Source organism: Schistocerca serialis, chromosome 3, assembly GCF_023864345.2.
Source record: "Schistocerca serialis cubense isolate TAMUIC-IGC-003099 chromosome 3, iqSchSeri2.2, whole genome shotgun sequence".
NCBI classification, from domain to species: Eukaryota; Metazoa; Arthropoda; class Insecta; order Orthoptera; family Acrididae; genus Schistocerca; species Schistocerca serialis.
This window is the reverse complement of record NC_064640.1, coordinates 202,652,926-202,669,514: the sequence shown is the minus strand read 5'-3', so window position 1 is coordinate 202,669,514 and position 16,589 is coordinate 202,652,926. Positions and strand designations below refer to the sequence as shown.

Here is a 16,589-nt window from a genome sequence, read left to right as displayed (position 1 = left end):
CTTTCTGGATACAGAAAATGTTCGACTGCTGCCCTGGCCAGTAGATTCTCCAGATCTCTCACCAACTGAAAACATCTGGTCAATGGTGGCCGAGCAACTGGCTCGTCACAATACGCCAGTCAATCGTGTTGAAGCTGCATGGGCAGCTGTACCTGTACACACCATCCAAGTTCTGTTTGACTCAATACCCAGGCGTATCAAGGCCGTTATTACGGCCAGAGGTGGTTGTTCTGGGTACTGATTTCTCAGGATCTATGCACTCAAATTGCGTGAAAATGTAATCACATGTCAGTTCTAGTATAATATTTTTGTGCAGTGAATACCCGTTTATCATCTGCATTTCTTCTTGGTGTAGCAATTTTAATGGCCAGTAGTGTACAAGAAACTTTTATCCTCGGTAAGCATTTCCCCACGTACCAGTTCCTGGCTCGAGCAATCACTCGTGATAAAGGAGTTGAGGCATCTAGAGCAAAAATGCAGCGTATCACAATGTTGAACTGTTATGAAGTCATCCAAGCATTGGAATGAGCTCTATAAATTACAGTAAAATTTAAAATGCCTGTACAAGCCCTTGGCTTAATGTACTTACCAATAACGTAAGGAATCAACACGTGGTCACCTGAAGCATTTGAACACAGTAAAACTGACAACCAATTATTGTTTTCTTTAAAAGCTTTGGCGCACTTTTCATGTTTACCCATCAAAGTTGAACTAGACAAACAATGCCAAAGTGGACCTGTTTCATTGTCACCGTAGAGCTGACTAGCATTAAGTTATGGAGTTTAACCAAATTGCAAAAAAATTCTTTGTATTCTTCAGCTGCAGTTCGATCTGCCGATAGTAGCTCCCCATCTATTTCAAGCTTCCGAATTTGACGACGAGTTGTGAATCGGTATAGCCAACGGTAAGAAAATATACATTCAACTTATGATAACTGCAAACCACCATCGTCTCTTCCTTTTTCCATAACGTAGGTTCAGTTACAGGTTTTTCTCCAGATCTTTTGGCACAAAACCACTGGTACCAAATTCCACCCAACTGACCTAGGTTGGGCTTTTTCGAAGTTTTTCGTGATTCAGAGTCTTTTAATGCATCTTTCTGTAAGGCAGACTTTTGAAGTTGACCTTTATTTTTTTAATATCATACTTAGTTGAAGAACCAACATTATATTCCTCCATACTATTATTTTTATTCTCACCTTTCTCAATCCGATTGATGATGTCAAGCTTTTGTTGTACCATAAGGGTAACATGTTTACGTTTCACGTACACTTTGTTTTGAGAGGTGCTCGGTTGGGGAAACATTCCTACAACACTATGCAACGCTCTTCTAATTGCGACACAGTACAGCACAAATCGTGATTACACTTTAAAACACAACTTTTTAACTGATGTTGACAAGTGGTACAGGAAAGAAGCTGTCTAACAGGTGACTGCTGGCACTGTATGCCTCGAAATTGTTGACCACTGCCAGGCGTGACCGAATTCCGCCGAACGCCACCGAAATATTCAGTGTGTATTAAGATATACCGTATTACTTAACGTGCCGGACACTCGGATACCGGATTAATGTGCATCTACTGTAGTAATGGAAGATAATGAGAACAAATTGTTCTATGCCAGCGAGGGATTACGGGAGTGTTGCACAAAGTCCTGCAGCATCGAGCAGCTGCTGTCACACAAAGCATGCACACGATATCTGGAAAGACAGCCGTAACGGTTGTATCAAGGCGTTACTAACCTCCTGTGCGTGTGTGTGTGTGTGTGTGTGTGTGTGTGTGTGTGTGTGTGTGTGTGTGTTTTAAAGCATGATACAAGAATTGTTTATAAATCGCTCTGTGGTATTTTACATGAGCCCACCACCAGAACGAGATTGCGTAATCAATTTGCACGTTGAATGATTAAAATTATAGACAGATAGAGCATATTTTGGATTAGATCTCCACATTGCAAGCAGAGTAGTCGATAATTCGTATCGGTAGCAAAAGCACAATTGTGTAAACACTCAAGATGGTAGCACTTTCGGTCTACCGTTTAAGTGTAGATGTAACTACACTCTATTTTACGTGTGTATCCTCCTACGTCGATGCCCCAAGGCTAGGGGGAGTATGAATGTGATTTTGTTCTGTATACATAATGTTATTGAAAGAACCAAAACGAATGCCGACGGCAGAAATTCGCATTAAAGGCGCCCAGATCAACTTTATATCAAGTGGTTAACTGATTATTTAAGTAATAAAGTAATAATAATAATGTATGACGGTAAAATGTTAAATATCAAAACCATAGGATCACGACAGCAGCTTGGAGGCTGGCAGTTGGAGCTATCGAATGACCCTGAATAATCAGCAGTGCCGGGCCAAACTTTCCACAAAGCGATGACGAGATAGGGGCAGTATCTGCGCTGACTGAACCTTCAACCGTCTCCTTCCTACATGTGTTCACTCTTCTAAAAAACACTCGACTGTATATCTGGCGAAAGCAGGATATATCCAACAACTGATAATGCTGGAGAAAACAGTCGAAAAAAAAATTGGTTAAATATAGAATAAATGGTTTTAAAAATTAGACGAACGTTGAGAAATAGTATTAGGTGCTAATCTAAGTCGTTTATATTAAATGGATGCTACCTGTGACTAGCAAATTTCTCATGATTTTATCTACAATAACGTCAGCATGCGATCCTTGATGGTCACTAACCCATGAGAGGTGCTGCAGGCGATGTCCAGCTGTTAGCAAAGACACTCGTGCCAGCCGTCTGCTGCCATAGCCCCTTAATGCCACATTTCGCCGTATTGTCTTAACAGATACGTTCGTCGTACACCTCACATTGCTTTTATGCGGTTATTTCACGCAGTGTTGCTTGTGTGTTAGCACTGACAACTCCGCGCAAACTTCTCTGCTCTCGGTCGTTAAGTGAAGGCCGTCGGCCACTGCGTTGTCCACGGTGAGAGATAAGGTCTGAAATTTAGTATTCTCGGCACGCTCTTGACACCGTGGATCTTGGCATATTGAATTTCCGTTTCTAGCTGCAACTACTAATCCGCATTCAAAGTCTATTACTTTCCGTCGTGCGGATATAATCACGTAGGAAACCTTTTCACATGAATCACCAGAGAACAAATGACAGCTTCGCCTATGCGCTGCCCTTGTATACCTTTTGTACACGACACTAACGCCTTCTTTATATGCGCATATCGTTATCCCATGACATGTTTACAATTTCTAACCAACAACGGCCGTCACTGGCACCTGCTACAGACGCAGGACGGTGCACCAGAGCCATACGCTGAACACGGTGGTTTTCCCTCTCAATATTGCCATGAGGCCATACGGAGCCCGGTCTTCTTGGGACCGCAGATTCCAGTGACCACCGTTGCCAGCAATCATGTACAGTGTCTACATTCCTGGATTTTTTTTTTTTTTTTTTGCAGTATCACAGAAGGACCATCCAGCTTCTCGTAGCCGTATTGCACGACCTCACTCAAACTCTGTGACGTTTTGATAATGGCGTATTTCTTGCTTTAAAGGCATTGTTGATTAACATCAACTCACCGCATCCAATCTCAAAGGTAAATAATGCTTACAGCTGTTACAGCGTGAGCCGAGCGGTCTAGGGCGCTGCAGTCATGGACTGTGCGGCGGCTGGTCCCGGAGGAGGTTCGAGTCCTCCCTCGGGCATGGCTGTGTGTGTTTGTCCTTAGGATAATTTGGATTAAGTAGTGTGTAGGCTTAGGGACTGATGACCTTAGTAGTTAAGCCGCATATGATTTCACACACATATGAACATTTTTTTTGTTACAGTGTGTATTTAAACTAAATCTGATTCGCATCCGCATAGTAGCGCTGCTATCAAAGCTCTTATGCGATTGATTCGAAATTTAAATAGACATCTTTCAGATATAGAGACACGCCTATCGACTTTCGTTTATGTCGCATAACATCCTTCTTCGTATTACAATTTTTTCCCGTGTTCAAGAATTCATGTTACATGCTTTTAGAGATTGTAGAGGGGACTTAGTAGATCAAGTTTTACATAGCAATTCATGTGCGGAAATGTCAACCAACGGCGCTATACGGCGTCAAAGTTATAGGTGCCGGCGCCTGGAAATGTCTTTATATATAGGGTGATTCCGTGATGATGTTACACACTTTCTAGGATGGTGAAGAATGATAAATGTATCAATCTGAGGTAATGGTCCCTGTACTGGAAACGGATGAGTCGAAAGCTACAAGTGAAAACCGTTCCCAAACCTCTGACAGTGGAATACATGTACTGGTACTGTAGAGTAGGCAACTTTCAGAGTTAGTAGTATGGATCAAAACAAGGAAAAATGTCTAGTAATCGTGGGCTGTAAAATGAATACCTTCAGAGCTATAACCACCTGTTCAATGGAGGAGATATGTTCCACAGTAGCGAAGATGATCAAGTGCTCGTAACTCCTCAGGCATGCAGTTTAGAGCCCATATTTACTGGACATCTTTTCCTTGTTTTGGTTCACGTTACCACCTCTGAAAGTTGCCTACCTTACAGTCATAGCAACAACAGTACCAGTACATTTATTACACTGTCAGAGGTTTTCAGTTACAGTTTTCGACCCATCCGTTTCCGGTACAGGGACCCTTACCTCAAATTGATACATTTATCCTTCTGCATCATCCTAGAAACTTTGTAACATGTCACGGAATCGCCCTATATGTACATACATCTACTGGCGTCGACGCCTAAAATTTGACACTCTGTAGCGTCGTTGGATGATGCTTCCGGACATGGATTCCTGTGTAAAACTTCATCTATTAAGTCTCCTCTACAAACTCTAGAAGTGTGTAACATGAATTTTGAAACACAGTAAGGTGACAAAAGCCATGGAATACCTCCTAATATCGTGTCGTACCTCATTTTGCCTGGCGTAGTGCAGCAACCCGATGTGGCGTGGAGTCAACAAGTCGTTAGCTTTCCCCTGCAGAAATATTGAGGCATGCTGCCTCTATAATCGTTCATATCTGCTTAAGTGTTGCAAGGGCAGGATGTTGTGCGCGAAATGAGTATCGATCATGTCCCATAAATGTTCGATAAGACTCATGTTAGGCCATCTAGGTGGCCAGATCATTGCTACAATTGTCCAGAATGTTTCTCAAACCAGTCGCGAGCAATTGTGGCCTAGTGACATTACATCGTTCTTTAAGAACATGAAGTCCATCAACGGCTGCAAATATACACAGAGTGCGGCACTTAAATCCGGAAAAATTTCATTTTGAATTTCCCCTTCATATCGTAGTTCCGCCGGAGGTCGCAATTGGCGTTCTTGAAAGCGATAGGCATCTAGTACACAGTCAGAGCTTCAAAAAGGCCGAGATGTTGCGGACAAGAGCGGAGTACAACCGAAGAGCTCCGATTATCGAAAGTCTTCCTGCTGAACGTTCATTCACTGAAATACACTCATGCTCATAAATTAAGGATAATGCTGATACATGGTGAAACAACGCTCTGGTGGGCGGTTTGAGGGTTTAAATCACCTCGGGGTATGACCATGCGGTGCATTTGACCTGCGGTCGTCGCACGGTGGCGCTGGCAGCAGTCCACATACGCAGAGGTGTGTTGGTGCATGTCAGAGTACAGTGTAGCGAGTAAGTGTGCAGACGTTTTAAGACGTACTAATGGTGACTGTGTGTTGAAAATGGCTCAAGGAACACATATTGATGACGTTATTAGGGGTAGAATACTAGGGCGACTGGAGACTGGTCAAACACAGCAGGTCGTAGCATGGGCCTTCCGTGTGCCACAAAGTGTGATCTCAAGATTATGGAAACGATTCCAGCAGACAGGAAACTTGTCCAGGCGCTACAGTACGGGACGTACACAGTGTACAACACGACAAGAAGATCGATATTTCACCATCAGTGCCCGCAGACGGCCACGGAGTACTGCAGGTAGCCTTGCTCGGGACCTTATTGTAGCCACTGGAACAGTTGTCTCCAGACACACTGAACAGACATGGTTTATTCGCCCGGAGACCTGCAAGGTGCATTCCATTGACCCCTGGTCACAGGAAAGCCCGTAAAGCTTTGTGTCAAGAACACAGTAAATGGTCATTGGAACAGTGGTCCTAGGTTATATTCATGGACGAGTCCAGGTATAGTCTGAACAGTGATTCTCGTCGGGTTTTCATCTGGTGTGAACCAGGAACCAGATACCAACCCTTTAATGTCCTTGTATGGAGGTCGTGGTTTGATGGTGTGGGGTGGGGTTATGATTGGTGAACGTACACCTCTGTATGTCTTTGGCAGAGGAACCGTAGCAGGTCAAGTGTATCGGGACGACATTTTGCACCTGTATGTCCGCCTGTTCAGGGATGCAGTGGGTCCCACCTTCCTCCTGATGGATGATAACGCACGGCCATAGTGGAGGAGTACCTTGAAACAGAAGATATCAGGCGAATGGAGTGGCCTGCCTGTTCTCCAGACCTAAACCCCATCGAACACGTCAGAGATGCTCTCGGTAGAAGTTTCGCTGCACGTCTTCAAACCCCTAGGACACTTCAGGAGCTCCGACAGTCACTGGTGTAAGAATGGGAGGCTGTACCCCAGCAACTACTCGACCACCTGATCCAGAGTATGCCAACCCGTTGTACGGTCTGTGTACGTGTGCATGGTACTCATATTCCATATTGATGTCGGGGTACATACGCAGGAAACTGTGACGTTTTGTAGCACATGTGTTTTGGACCGATTTTCTCAACTTATCACCAATACCGTGGACTTACAGATCTGTGGCATGTGTTTCCCTATGTGCCTATGCTATCAGCGCCAGTTTTGTGTAGTGCCATGTTGTGTGGCACCACATTCTGCAATTATCCTTAACTTATGAGCATGAGTGTAGTTCGATTCTCCGGGTATCCGAGATCAACTATTTACGATATTGTGGCCAGGTATAATGCTTCGGAGAAGTCTGGGGTGGCCATGTGGCCATGCCGCCACATTTCGAAAAGCGACAGGCTGCCACAAAGGAAGTTTGTCTTCAAGTTTTGACGAATGTCGTGAAACCGCGGATGGTAACTGTGGCCTCGGGGTGACAACATGTCTTTCAACAGGACGGTGCACCGGCTCATACGAGCCATTTAGTCCAAAACTGGCTTTTGGATGATGTTGCCATGTTCTGGTCAAAGGAGTGCTAGCCCCCGAATAGCTCGCACTTAAAGCCCATTGACTGCTACGTTTGGAGCGTAGTCGAAAGAGCTACCAATAAGACGAGGAACCCTAACGTCGCATCTCTACGTGCCGCTATCGAAGCAGCATTCGCGAATATGGACGGCGCTGTTTTAAATATTGCGTGCGATAGCTTCAGGACAAGATTGGAGGCGCTCATTGCGGCTGTCGGAGATTATATCGAGTAATGTTATTCTTGAAAGATAGCACTACTTGCATGTAAAAGGATTTTCATTTTCAGTTGTATTTTGTTTCAATAAATTTGACGTAAAAAAAAACACAGGTTTGATTGGTCCGCATTTTATGTAGTACGTTTATTTTAACTAAAGACATTGCGATATCTCTAAAACTATACATCGAATCAAAAAGCTTATAATTCCAATTTTTTGTCTCGGCGGGGGGACATCCAAAACATTGCCACACCCGACCCGCCACCCACTCCGTGTATGCGTGGTGGGGGCAACTTTGAAATCTTCAGTGCGAACGTCCGTTTTTTTATTGCGGATTACGATTCTACGGCAAAATGTAGATACGTTTTGACTGAAGTCTTTCCGTCGTTTAGCTACAGATGGTGTTCTAATCGGAAGAATACAAATGGATACACAATCGTAATTTACGACATGCCACTCAATGGCTCTTGAATATCCAATGGCACGTGGGACCCCATCTCCATGGTGCGAGGGTGCGAGGGTAGGACAGGGCAGTATTTCAGAACTTCTAATTGGAAACCCCATCCGAAACGTTGTATTCCTTCCACCTATCGAACAGGGGGCTACTCTAGCGCCACCGTGAACGTGTAGCGAACTAAGACGTATCACAACAGCCAGAACACTCCGATCGGAGCTCACGTATCTTGCAGACGTAGAACAAATAGCGGCTCTAAATATTAAAATACTTGCGCAGTGTTTATTGCCTGCACACTACCTATCATTTGGAGAACAGACGTGTAAGTGGATGACTAAACTGAAACGATCCTGATTTCTAGAGAATGTAAGAGAAATGTTGAGGCTGCTGTTGCCTTGTATGACGAGCGTTTTCCAGAGAAAGCTCGCTCTCATTCATTTCTTTAGAAGGTTGTGAAGCCTTTATGTATCATAGTAGTGTACAGACTGGCAAAGGGAAACGAAGCAAACGTGTTACAGGAGACGCTAACGAAATAGATATACTAGCGGCAGTGCATCACAACCCACGGATAAGGCTCGTCAAATGAATATCTGATGTCTGAGAACATTTTAATTTCAAAGGCGTCCCATTCCCCAAAATACCCGGTTATTCAATTCATGTATACACACAGCATAGTACACGGCATTTTTGCTCTAGATGCCTAAACTCGTTTGTCACGAGTGAGTGTCTTGACCGACAACTCATTGATTATTCGAGCCAGGAACTGATACGTGTGGAAATGACTACTGAGGATAAAAATTTCTTATAGTTAAAAAAACACCCATCACCAGTAGCGATGTGCCTTCTTTGAATACGCCGATTTCAAGTGCCTCCTAGCTTCTGTGCTGCGCTGTGAGGGTAACCCCACTGTCTCCCATGCAATCTCCAGATAACGACATGTGTCATATGTGACAACATATGACTTTCTATGCTCATATGGCACCAACTGTGACAAATTTGATCCATACGTCATACGAAAATCCTGCGAGATGAGTGCTCGCTGCGATCGAAAAACTTGTGTGCGAAGTTGATGGAATTTATCGGAACAACATTCCCATGACTGACTCGCAGAAGAATGATTCTTGACTTCCGGAAAGCGTTTGACTCGGGACCCCATTACAGACTCCTAACTAAGGTACGAGCATATGGGATTGGTTCCCAAATATGTGAGTGGCTCGAAGACTTTTTAAATAATGGAACCCAGTACATTGTCCTCGATGGTGAGTGTTCGTCGGAGGTGAGGGTATCATCTGGAGTGCCCCAGGGAAATGTGGTAGGTCCGCTGTTGTTTTCTATCTACATAAATGATCTCTTGGATAGGGTGGATAGCAATGTGCGGCTGTTTGCTGATGATGCTGTGATGTACGGAAAGGTGTCGTCGTTGAGTGACTGTAGGAGGATACAAGATAACTTGGACAGGATTTGTGAGTGGTGTAAAGAATGGCAGCTAACTTAAATATAGATAAATGTAAATTAATGCAGATGAATAGGAAAAAGAATCCCGTAATGTTTCAATACTCCGTTAATAGTGTAGCGCTTGATATAGTCAGGTCGATTAAATATTTGGGCGTAACATTGCAGAGCGATATGAAGTGGGACAAGTATGTAATGGTAGTTGTAGGGAAGGCGGATAGTCGTCTTCGGTTCATTGGTAGAATTTTGGGAAGATGTGGTTCATTTGTAAAGGAGACCGCTTATAAAACACTAATACGACTTATTCTTGAGTATTGCTCGAGCGTTTGGGATCCCTATCAGGTCAGATTGAGGGCGGACATGGAAACAATTCAGAGGTGGGCTGCTAGATTTGTTACTGGTAGGTTTGATCATCACACGAGTATTACGGAAATGCTTCAGGAACTCGGGTGGGAGTCTCTGGAGGAAAGGAGGCGTTCTTTTCGTGAGTCGCTACTGAGGAAATTTAGAGAACCAGCATTTGAGGCTGACTGCAGTACAATTTTAATGCCGCCAACTTATATTTCGCGGAAAGACTACAAAGATAAGATAAGAGAGATTAGCGCTCGTGCAGAGGCATATAGGCACTCATTTTTCCCTCGTTCTGTTTGGGAGTGGAACAGGGAGAGAAGATGCTAGTTGTGGTACGAGGTACCCTCCGCCACGCACCGTATGGCGGATTGCGGAATATGTATGTAGATGTAGATGCCTTACACGAGCATTCAGTTGATTGTCATACACTGAATCGCCAAAGAAATTGGTATAGGCATACGTATTCAAATACAGGTATATGTAAATAGGCAGAATACGGCAGTACGGTCGGCAACGCCTATACAAGACAACAAGTGTCTGGCGTAGTTGTTATATCGGTTACTGCTGCTACAATTGCACGTTATCAAGATTTAAGTGAGTTTGAACGTGGTGCTATAGTCGGCGCAACGAGCCACGGGACGCAGCGTCTCCCAGGTAGCGATGAAGTGGGAATTTTCCCGATCGACCATTCCACGATCGTACTGTGACCATCAGGAATCCGGTAAAACATGAAATCTCCGACATCTCTGGGACCGAAAAAGGATCCTACAACGGGAGAACGACGACTGAAGAGAATCGTTCAAAGTGACAGAAATACAACCCTTCCGCAAACTGATGCAGATTTCAATTGTGGGCCATCAACAAGTGTCAGCGTGAAAACCATTCAACGAAACACCATCGATATGGTCTTTTGAAGCCAAAGGCCCACTCGCGTACCCTTGATGACTGCACCATACGAAGCTTGGACCCTGCATGTCAGTAGGGGACTGTTCAAGCTGGTGGAGACTCTGTTGTGGTGTGGGGTGTGTGCAGCTGGAGTGACATGGGACCCCTGATACGTCTGGATACCACTCTGACAGGGGACAAGTATTTAAGCATCCTGTCTGATCACCTGCATCCATTCATGTCCATTGCGCATTCCGATGGGCTTGGGCAATTCCAGCAGGACAATGCGACACCCCCACACGTCCAGAATTGCTGCAGAGTAGCTCCAGAAACACTCTTCTGAGTTTAAATACTACCGCTGGCCACCAAACTCCCCAGACATAGTCATTATTGAACTTATTTGGGATGCCTTGCATCGTCCTGTTCAGAAGAGATCTCAACCCCCTCGTACTCTTACGGAATTATGGACAGCCCTGCAGGATTCATGGCGTCAATTCCCTCAAGCACGATTTCAGACATTAGTAGAGTCCATATTAAGTCATGGTGTGGCATTTCTACATGCTCACGGGGGCCCTCCACGATATTAGGCGGGTGTACCCGTGTCTTTGGTTCTTCAGTATATTTATGGACAGCCGTTGCCTAGAGAAGCGGAAACAATTGCCATCCAACGGGGAAGTTCTGCGGCGCAGCTCACAACTCGTGCCACTTGAAGTAGGAGCTGCCATGCCACATACCCGTCTTCTTTCACAATGTGAGCAGGTACGATGCCCACTTTCTTGTTCAGCACTTGGGTGATTTCGGTTTGAAGGGTGATAGGGTCAGTGTCATTCCTGATACTGTTGAAAAGTGTATTTCTTTTTCCAAGAGAATCACGCCAAAAATATTGCCCTCGTTCCTGGATTCGCTTCGCTTCATGCACGCGTCCATTAAGAAACTTGCTGAGACAATGCAACAGTAGGACATGCATGTCACCAGAGCTTCATATCCTGATGATGCAAAGTTTCAGCTTGTGTCGATGAAGGGAGTCTTTCCATACGAATACCCGGATGCGATAGAAAGACCCCACGAAAACACATTACCAGAAATAGCCACATACTCCAGTAAACTAAGAGGAACTGCCATAACAGATCTGGAGTAAGTGCAATTTGGTATCACTGACTTAGGAAAGTATGCAAGATTGTACACGAACATCGCTGTACAACTGCTCGCTGACATTTTCGAAAAATTCCAGAGCGTGTGACTGGGAACATAATCTATGGATCCTGCCTTCTATTACACCGTGCCACCGTGGGATGCAGTATTAAGAATAACACGCGTCAGCATGGAACTGTCGACTGCTGTTGACGTGCTGATCTTCCTCTAATGCCGGATTTGTGGTGGACTTGGGCAGTGCTTGCAGAGGTATGCAAAGGCTGATAACCCACGAATGAATGAGGAGTAGTACAGGCCATCTGACGATTTAAGTCACATCTTTTACTTCGATGTAAACAACCTCTCTGGTATGTCATGCAACGAAGTAAGCTATCGAAATATCGAGAATTTTATTCAAATTGACACGGCCTGATAACCGAGAAGATTTTATTCAAACAAAGTAATCCCTTTGGAGGCTTCCAATGGATGTCCAAAGGGGAAATCGCCAGACTGAAGGAAAAGATCCATGACGTAGCTAGGCATGCGAGTGAGGGATATCTACTGTACGTAGAACTGCCATATTCCACCCATTTGCACGATGTGCATAGTGACTTGCCACTGTGTCCGGAGCGCCAAGTCCCACAAAATGGTTCCGTCCCGAAGCTGCTGACAACGCAAGGAAATAAGCAGCGATGTAGTCTGTACTACAGAAACCTCCAGCTATATCTCAGATTGGGGTTGGATCTCGTTAGTATAACCATGGCGTATTCTCCAAGCCGCATTGCTGGTTGAAGGAATACATTGATAAAAAAACGTACAGTCAAGTCATAAGGCACGAATGGCTGGAAGACCCTGAAGTGCATGTTGAGCCACCTAACTGGGCAGGTTTTTCCTATCCTCCGCGCCTGCAGGCACATTTCGTTCGCGAGGTGTAATATGTGAATATATCTGTTAAGTGCAGGTAAGTGTAGTGTTGTATCGTGTTCATGTTGGATATGATGAGGGAAGGGAGAGGGGGGGAATGCGCTGCCGGCTTGTAGCAGAGCAGCAGCAGCTCAACATCCCCATCAACACTGTCACGTGCCATCAGTTCATAAGGTGCTGCGGAGAGGTTTGGAATTGAATCCAGGGCACAGTATAACATTCTTTGTTTATAGTTCATTTAAATTTTTATAATTTTTTTTTTTTGCTTTAAAATTTTCGCATATTGGTGTTATATTTTCTGTAGATGTAAAGCCAAGTGTGCTACTCTGGAATTTGAAGTTCTTTGCATTGTATGTGAGTAATGTCTGTAAAACTCAATGTAAATTGTTTATTCCGTTAAATAACTTTCTGATGACATTTTGTATTTAAAAATATTAGTGTGTATAAATTGTCCATGTCGATGTAAATTTGAAAATTTAGGAAATGGTCACGCTTAGGAACAATGTAAGAAATAGGTGTTATGTAAAAGCCAGTGTGCTTTTGTTTGAAACGAAAGTGGCTCTGGGGAGCGGAAAAGGTGGCAAGGGCGAATTGGCGCGCTACATAGAGCAAGTGCGGGAAGTAAGTCACACAGTCCGTAAGCAGCACTGATTGAAGCAACATCATTGTGCAGTAGGAGAAGGTCTGCCTGCAAATTTGCACAAAATTGCCTCGGATGAAAACTGCAAACGGCTTAGGGCATACCTGCGAGTTGTTGAAAAAAAAATGGCTCTGAGCACTGTGGGACTCAACCTCTGAGGTCATCAGTCCCCTAGAACTTAGAACTACTTAAACCAAACTAACCTAAGGACATCACACACATCCATGCCCGAGGCAGGATTCGAACCTTCGACCGTAGCGGCCGCGCGGTTCCAGACTGTAGCGCCTAGAACCGCTCGGTCACCCCGCCGGCTGCGAGTTGTTGAGCTACTGTATGTAAAATTGAAAGACGCCAAGAAGAGAAATTGAGCCATACAGCAAGTTACTTGCAGGCCGTACTTTGGGTAGCGTAGCCGTCAAAATTGTTCGCAATACCCAAGCCTACGGCCACCAGATAAGATTTATTTGTGTTTTCACTTTTGTACAGCGTGAACCATTAATTTAAACTGTGTTTCAATAATCATTCTTGAGCTTCAAAGAAACTGGTTCACCCTGTTGTTTCATCCTAATCATATATGGGGTTCTTTCCTGGTGCTTGATTAATCTGAGTATCTTGTTTTACAAACTTATGAAGTGCCAAGTTAATATAAAGAGACACAGTGTAAATAATGAGAAAATTTCCTTAACTATTGCAAAGTGTTATAATAAAAGTTTGCTTACGCAAAATTCAGTCGGAGTGAAGTAAAGTTACTAGAATCTATTAAATGACTATACAGAGTTAGTTCAAAGAATAATAGCTTTTGAAAATAAATTCCAGTAAGAAAGAGGTTTTCATGAAGTAAAATGTTCAGTAAAAAAAGTGTGTGCCTTAGTATCTAAGTATTTTCGTATTTAAGTTTGTTTATTATGGAAAGTGCTTTTCTTAAGGTCCCCCCTGACCAATTGTTTTTAGCTTCCTTGGAGTTATCTACTGGCTGTTTTTTCTTTTAAATACGTAATGTATGAGAGTGTAGTAGTCAAAAAGAAATTCCATTGTCTGCAGCAACATTGCTTACGTTTAGTAATATTTATTTGAAGAAGCAACTTAAACAGTTTCAAGAAAGTAGGCAAAATTCATACTTCTGCTTTTCCCATACATCACCTTTTCATTGTCTGGATAGGATGGCGACCGATAGTACATATTTTAAACTACTAAATGAACTTGGCACTGAGTTGCCCTAGTTTCAATATAATATTATTCATACTGTGTTTCTTTCTAACCGCAGGATAAGATCTTAGGAAAAGAATTGAATGCTCTGATTTACTTATCCATTAGACACAACAAACGATCAAATACTGTAAAAAGGGTATCTCTATTGTTTAGCTTTCCTTATTAACAGGACTATCTTCCCATAGTGTGCTTTATCTGGAATCTAAATTAAATTTAGTAAGAGAGTTATATGTGGCAACATGGAGACAGGGCTTTCTGTTATTGAGGTAAAAGGATACTAAACTACAATAGTAGTGGTAGGGTTATATGTGGCTTTTCCCGTGACAGGACTGTATGTTCTGTTGGGGTATAGCATACGTGGCGCCTGGTGACAGGACCTTTTGCAGCAGTTAGGAGTCCATAAGTAGTTAAACACAGTTATACATTTTATAGATAGGTAGGACTCTTTCGAAACAAGTATAAAGGTCTCACGGGCACGAATTTGTTAAAGCAGTTAGGAGAAAGGTACAGAGTATAAATTATTATATAGGTGGTTTAAGCAATTATTAAAAACGGATAAAGATAAGTACATGCAGTATAGAGATATAAAGGAGGAGGATAAGTGTGATGACACTTCTGTAAACAGCTTTCAGGAGCAGGACAGAGAGGAAACGATTTTACTGGTGAAAAAGCAGGTATAAAATATTGATTTGGGGGATGAGACTTCTATGCTGTTCAGTCCAGCTCAGGTTAAGAAAGAGATAGATTCAGAGGAGGAAGACAAGGGGCTAGACAATAATCAACAAAATGAACAACAACCAATTGATTTGTATGCATTACTACACAGTATGCAAACACAGCTGATAGCACAAAACAAGAACACTTCAATTTTAAACGAAAACACTGCCAGTATAAACGAAAAACTTAAGAAACAGAGTGAACGAATGTAAAGGAATGACCAAAAGTTGGAGAAAGTTAATAACAAAATAAGTTTTCTGAGTGAAAATGAAGAAAGGTGTGAAAGATTTAGGTGAAACTGTTAGCAATAAACAGGCAGAAATTGTGGACATTAATGACAGGTTTGAAACCATAGTAGAGAAAATACAGGAATAGGTCGAACCTATGGTAGGGTCAAAGGTTGAGGAAAAGCTTTCCCACGTTAAGGAAGCAATAACGAAAACCAACGAAGACCAAATTTCTCAATTGAGAATGACTGTTCAAGAGACTGAGAAAAACCTAGAAAGGAAAGTGGAGCATTGCGAAGAAAAGTGTTGCAATAACACTTCCAGTATACCAGAAAAAGTTAGTGACCTAGAAAGAAAGATTACATGTAATGGCCCTTTTGTGGCTGACAGAACACCAATTTACAAGGTACTGGAGGACGACGAAACATTCGACCCTTACCGAAAACACAGTGGTTTAAGCACTGAAGCAATGACCTTCAGTGAATTTAGACAGTCGTTCTTGGATGAGTATTGGTCCCAGCAGATACAAAATAGCCTCTGCTGTGAGTTTACAATGGTGTGAATGTTCGAAGGTAAAGGCCGAATGAACATGAAAGAATTTTGTGAATCATGGTATAGGAGATTGGCTCACTTAAGGAATCGATGGAGTGATTCCGAAATCGTATGGGAACTCTGGAAGAAATTACCAGAGGATTCCAAGAGCTATGTAGGCAGTGACCACCTTATTTTTCTGCATTTTTAGGAAAAGTGATTGACGAAGATCACTGGCCAGATAACAATTTCCGTCAGAATAATAACTGCCGGAATGAAAGGAATGATTGGAATAACAGCAATGGTGAGGAGAATGATAACCAGAATAACGTTAATACTGTTCAAAGAGGAAGAGCCAGAGGAAGATTTTCCTCTAAACATCGCGGAAGAGGACATAGGCCGCGAAATAACTCGCATAGAGAGGAGTTAAACTACACTTCTGGAAATTGAAATAAGAACACCGTGAATTCATTGTCCCAGGAAGGGGAAACTTTATTGACACATTCCTGGGGTCAGATACATCACATGATCACACTGACAGAACCACAGGCACATAGACGCAGGCAACAGAGCATGCACAATGTCGGCACTAGTACAGTGTATATCCACCTTTCGCAGCAATGCAGGCTGCTATTCTCCCATGGAGACGATCGTAGAGATGCTGGATGTAGTCCTGTGGAACGGCTTGCCATG

The 16,589-nt window shown here is 43.2% G+C and overlaps 1 protein-coding gene across 3 annotated transcripts in view; it reads right to left on the bottom strand.

Moving 5' to 3' along the window:
• LOC126469917 (ras-related protein Rab-3) overlaps positions 1-16,589 on the bottom strand; it is an 853,612-nt gene that overhangs the window by 779,353 nt on the left and 57,670 nt on the right. The gene's annotated exons all lie outside the window — the stretch shown is intronic.